General features: G+C 33.6%; 1 protein-coding gene across 3 annotated transcripts in view; it reads right to left on the bottom strand.

Moving 5' to 3' along the window:
• The window catches only part of LOC135102800 (phospholysine phosphohistidine inorganic pyrophosphate phosphatase-like), a 5,854-nt gene extending 4,984 nt beyond the window's left edge, over positions 1–870 (bottom strand). Inside the window, exon 1 of one of the 3 annotated variants that reach the window (XM_064008336.1) lies at positions 736–870. The gene's annotated coding sequence lies outside the window, so the exon portion shown is untranslated. Of the gene's footprint in view, positions 1–294; positions 441–482; positions 695–735 lie in introns of those variants that run through there. The other 2 variants (XM_064008326.1, XM_064008345.1) reach the window with 2 other exon arrangements.
• Between the last annotated feature and the right edge of the window lie 5,139 nt (positions 871–6,009).

The raw sequence follows: 6,009 nt of genomic DNA, 5'->3' as shown, positions 1-6,009 counted from the left end.
CAAATTCTATACCGAACCAGTTGTACTTACAACATAGGAATAATGGGCTCGGAGGCAGCGGTGGACCACCACGACTATGAGGAGGCTTACTCAAGACCCAACCAAAAAAGAACCAAGTAAAGGTACAGGGTAGACTTTAGGTTATTGACCACTCCTGGTGCTTTCTTAACAATAACTCTCACATAGGCATGGAATTTCAGAAAGGTGTCTCCTAGTATACCCAAGTCTTGATGTGAAAGTTCTAATGAAAGACGCGTGCTGTTCATGCAGTAATACTGGTGTAGTCTACAGTACCTCTATGGTAACGATGCTTCTAGATTAAATTGAAGCCGCAGGACTTGGCAACTTGATATAAAGCATTAATATCTTTCTGACAGGTGTTCAGGTCAGCAGCCAGGGATGAATTCGATCCCCTACACAGACTTCAGTAAATTTTTAGATCAGCAAAACAAAAACAATCATCGTCATTATTAGCATCTCACCTCACGCTTCTCCCGTTTCCTCGTATCCCATTAATTCCGCATCTACCACAACCTTAACGGCTCTCCATGCCTCAAGGTCACAAACGCGCATCCATGGACCGCCACGGACGCCAAGCAAGGTCACAGACACAGGTCAAACGGGTTTGTATCGGAGCGGTGGCGCACACTTACACTCCCTTTGATCTCCGACATCACACTGGTTCTGTTGCACGTTAGCTTCACAATAACAGACCCCACCCGCTCGCTATCTTACCTCAGGCTATTGGTATTGTCCTTCACACCCACATTTTCATAATTGGGTGAGGCCATATGGGCAATATGCATAGGCAGGCCCGATAGAATTTGTCTGCCAACCACATTGCTCGACGGGCACTCCCGCTCATCTGGACAAGTAGCGTTTAATTCATTATTTCTCCCTCCTTCCCAGATTCTCTTATCCATACGTCTATGTCTTTGCCTTCCATTTATTAATTCTTTTCTTATCCACTATTTCTCCCTATTCATCCTTCCCACTTCTCTTAGTCCGCCTCGTTTATAACCGAAGGGTAGAAATATCATACAAAAAATATTACATGCTTATCTATCAACATTTCTGTATTAATGTCTCCGTCTCGTATTTTTTCTTAATTGCCGTTTTATCCTGTTCGTAATCTTTCGTTATGCTGGATTTTTTTTTTTTTTTTTTTTGTTCTCTAGCGATATCTATTTTCCTTCCTTTCGCCTATGTTTATTCAGTACGAGTATGTTTTTCCTTGTATACTTGTTAATTTTGTTTGTAATAAATTTATCTCCTACTCTATTATTCTTAGTAATATGTCACCTATATATTTAACTCTCTCTCTCTCTCTCTCTCTCTCTCTCTCTCTCTCTCTCTCGTGTCGGGGGTAACGTGTGTGTTTTATCCCCCAACACACACACACACACACACACACACACACACACAGTCTCCTCTAGTCATCTTTATTACCACATAATAAAACACAATATAATAGACAAATACAATAATAATAGGAAATATAATAACATTTTAAAGACACCATTTAATTAAACTCTAATGAATAATGGTGGAAGTAGTTGTAGTAGTAAACCACTTAAATTCTAAATAAAAATAATAATTATAATTCTAAACGCAATTATAATCCTAATAATCCAAAAGAGGGATGCTACAGGCTACAGGGACCATGTAACACTGTGCTTAGGATACAATGATACTAGGTGGGGCTATAGTTATATTTTATATCAGGTGAAGAGTATGGGCGCGGATCCTTATTATAAGAAGCAATAACAATAACAGCAATTACAAAATATATAATAATGGCATTAGTAGTAATAATAAATACACAATACGACTGAAATACAAAAAAAAAAATCAACTATAATAGATGATGATGATGATAATAATAATAATAATAATAATAATAATAATAATAATAATAATAATAATAATAGTGGCGACACTAATAATAATAATAATAATAATAATAATAATAATAATAATAATAATAATAATAATAACAATAACAATAGACCCTGGCCTCGTCAATACTAACCATCAAATCTATTTGTGGCAAGACTAGGCACTGACACCCTCGCTTGGCTTACCTGACAACATCAGGCAGGGGCATAATCTCTTACACTTAATTACGAAGGTATCAGAAATGCGTTTTTTTTTTTTTTTTCATTCCCAGGCCAGTGAAAGCCCTGCCTTTTCCCTTTGAAGCACTCTTCCTTTCTCTCTGGGGTCCTGTCTTCCTTCAGGTCCCATGGAATACAATTACGGAATGACGCTCGGGGATACAATTACGGAACGGCGCTCGGGAATACAATTACGGAACGATGCTCAGAAATATAATTACGGAACGGCACTCGGGAACACAATTACGGAACGGCACTCAGGAGTACACAGTAATGATAATAATAATTAATAATAATAATAACAATAATAATAATAATAATAATAATAATAATAATAATAATAATAATAATAATAATAATAATAATAATAAAAGTAACAATAATAATATAGAGTTATTCTGCAAGCATAATAATAATAATAATAATAATAATAAAAATAAGGGAGGATTTTCCCAGATAGCAACAGAAAGAAAAAGTAAGCCAGTCAACACTACTACTACTCTTACTACTACTACTACAATAAAAATAATAACAATAACAAAGGACCTGTCATATGTAAGCCTGACAGCTTCTTGCACCTTTTCTTATTGACTTGTGTCTCCTGATGTAATCCTTGACAAAACAAAATAACATAATGGTAATAGTAATGATGATGATGATGATGTTATTTTTAATAATAATAATAATAATAATAAAGATTAGTAACCAATACGGTAACAAATACACAAACTTTAAACACCATACTGTTTAGGGCTTAAATCTCTCTCTCTCTCTCTCTCTCTCTCTCTCTCTCTCTCTCTCTCTCTCTCTCTCTCTCTCTCTCCATTCTGTGTACATATTTAAAATTGTAGTAATCTAGTAGTAGTAGTAGTAGTAGTAGTAGTAGTAGTAGTAGTAGTAGAAGTAGTAGTAGCAGCAGCAGTAGTAATAGTAGTAGTAGTAGTAGTGGTGATGGTGTTAATGATAATAATAATAATAATAATAATAATAATAATAATAATAATAATAATAATAATAATAATAATAATAATAATAGTAGTAATAGTAGTAGTAGTAATAGTAGTAGTAAAAGTAGTAGTAGTATTGGTGGTGGTGTTAATAATAATAATAATAATAATAATAATAATAATAATAATAATAATAATAATAATAATAATAATAATAATATTAGTAGTAATCGTAAAAGTAGTAGTAGCAGCAGCAGTAGTAATAGTAGTAGTAGTAGTAGTAGTAGTGGTGATGGTGTTAATAATAATAATAATAATAATAATAATAATAATAATAATAATAATAATAATAATAGTAGTAGTAATAATAGTAATAGTAGTAATAGTAGTAGTAGTAATAGTAGTAGTAAAAGTAATAGTAGTATTGGTGGTGGTGTTAATAATAATAATAATAATGATAATAATAATAATAATAATAATAATAATAATAATAATAATAATAATAATAATAATAATAATAATAGTAGTAGTAGTAGTAGTTGTAGTAGTAGTAGTAGTAGTAGTGGTGATAGTAGTAGTAATAGTAGTAGTAGTAGTAGTAGTAGTAGTAGTAGTAGTAGTAGTAGTAGTAGTAGTAGTAGTAGTAGTAGTAGCAGTAATAACAGCTTCCTTTTCTCTCATTATTATAAAAGCAGGCCACAATCAAGAATAATTTGACTTCATTTAACTTTAACTGAAAATTTTTTTTTGATCACTTCGAATAGTCACCATGATTTTTCTTTGATGAGATTTTGACACTGTATGATCAACAATCAGATCGAAATAAACGCTCTCCGAGGTGAAACTTCCACAGTACAAAAAGAAAAACAATTATACAAAATTCACCGCTAAACGACCTGAGAGGATGAAAAGCTTATATGAAGTGGTCAAAAAATATATTATAGATTCAAATCTTGAATCATGTTTTCTTTGTAAACAAGATTAAATCCTTGGCCATTCTCTGCAGTACTTCTGTTCGAATGGGTGCCAAAACATGGTACAGTGGGCACTATTTGAGCTCCACCCCTGTGAATCAACTAACCCCAGAAGCAGGAGGTTTAAAGTAGGCAGAAATCAAGAATAATTTGAATTTAACTTTAACTGGGAAAAAATTTTTGATCATTTCAAATAGTCGCCACAAATTTTTTATATGATCTCGACACTGTACAACCAACAATCGGATTGAAATAGACACTCTCCAAGGTGAAATCAGTCAATCAATCAATCAATCTCTCTCTCTCTCTCTCTCTCTCTCTCAGTCAAAACCAAAAAAAATATTTACCATTCCCCTTCTGGCCAGACTTGTCTAAGGAAACAGCAAAATATACTTCATTCAGAGAGAGAGAGAGAGAGAGAGAGAGAGAGAGAGAGAGAGAGAGAGAGAGAGAGAGAGAGAGAGAGAGAGAGAGAGAGAGAGAGAGAGAGAGAGAGAGAGAGAGAGAGTGTCAAGGGAAGAGGCAGAGGAAGTGAAGTGTGGCTGGTCATGACCGGAGACTTTCACGTTCCCATACTGAGGTAATTTACTCTATCATCACAACTACTTAGGCCACAGCAATGACTTGCCGGGTTCTCAAAAGGGTTTCTCCTGTAAACAATGTAGAAATCTTGTTAATCTTTCACACGATTAATAAAAAAAAATATATAAAAAGTCTGTTACAATTATTAAAAAGATCCTCATTCAGGAAAGCTTTGCCTTATCATGATGATTTTCAGAGATGACTAGCTAGATTCTGCAGAGTGTTTCTCCTGTTAATAAAGTACAAAGTAGTAGTAGTAGTTTCAGAATTCTAGCCTGAGATTGAAAATGAGAATAGAAAGAATTCCCCATTATATTGGCCAGCATATAGCCACTCACAGGCAGTAGGAGACCCAACATTGCATCAGCCTTATGTACAGAGAAAATAAAGATGAAATTCACTATGGCACTATAGAAGCAGAAAGATTTGGGGGAAATACAGTCACAGAAAAGAAAAGTCAAAATATGGCTGAGATTTTGGGGAAACAGTCACAGGAAGAAAAAGACAAAATTTGGCTGAGACTTGGGGAAATAGCAAAAAAAAAAAAAAAAAAAAAAAAAAAAAAAAAAAAAAAATATGGCTGAGATTTTGGGGAAAGTCACAGGAGAAAAAAGTAAAAATATTGCTGAGATTTTGGGGAAACACAGTCACAGGAAAAACCTTGATCAGGCTTATGCAGACACCAAGGACACTTTAAATTGACCTTATTTAATGGTTTAAAAAATGGGAAAATGAAAGATAAAATATTTTCCATCATTATTTCCCAATTACACTGTAACACATTTTCTTTTGTTTTCACATGAAATTAACTCTGTTTTTGTTATCAAATATATGAAATTTGTTTCATGGTCAAAAGGTAGCAATATTTCAATTGCATTTTTTTTTAACATATGGTGATACACAGGCTTTATGTAGTGTATCATATCAAACAATTACTATTTAATCTTAAGGGGATATACAGGTTCTATGTAATGAATATTAAACAATAATATCACATAGATCTCAGTGATAACCAAACTATCATAAGTATGGTTGAATGACAACATGGTGGGCAAATACTTAGCTGCCATACTTTGTTCACAAGTTCACAAGTTGGGGAGAGTGGGGCAAATTGAACAGGTTTTTTATAATTTCTTCTGTGGGAAAAAACGTCACCCTGAGTTTAATGTACTAAATGCCATGTTGAAGATCATCTTTTATACTAATATTTCTCTTGAACAATATTTGGTGTCTCTTGAACAATATTTGGTGTATCACAATTTCTTAGGGCTGAATTTGGCAGCAGAAAAATATTTTGCCAAGTGGTTCAATGTGCCCTACAAAAGGGGCACACTGAACAGTGTCAATCAAGGGGCAGGCTGAACCAAGTTGAGAAAACACATTAACCCA

This window comes from Scylla paramamosain, chromosome 1 (genome assembly GCF_035594125.1).
Source record: "Scylla paramamosain isolate STU-SP2022 chromosome 1, ASM3559412v1, whole genome shotgun sequence".
Taxonomy (NCBI): domain Eukaryota; kingdom Metazoa; phylum Arthropoda; class Malacostraca; order Decapoda; family Portunidae; genus Scylla; species Scylla paramamosain.
This window is presented reverse-complemented; position numbering and strand designations above follow the sequence as displayed.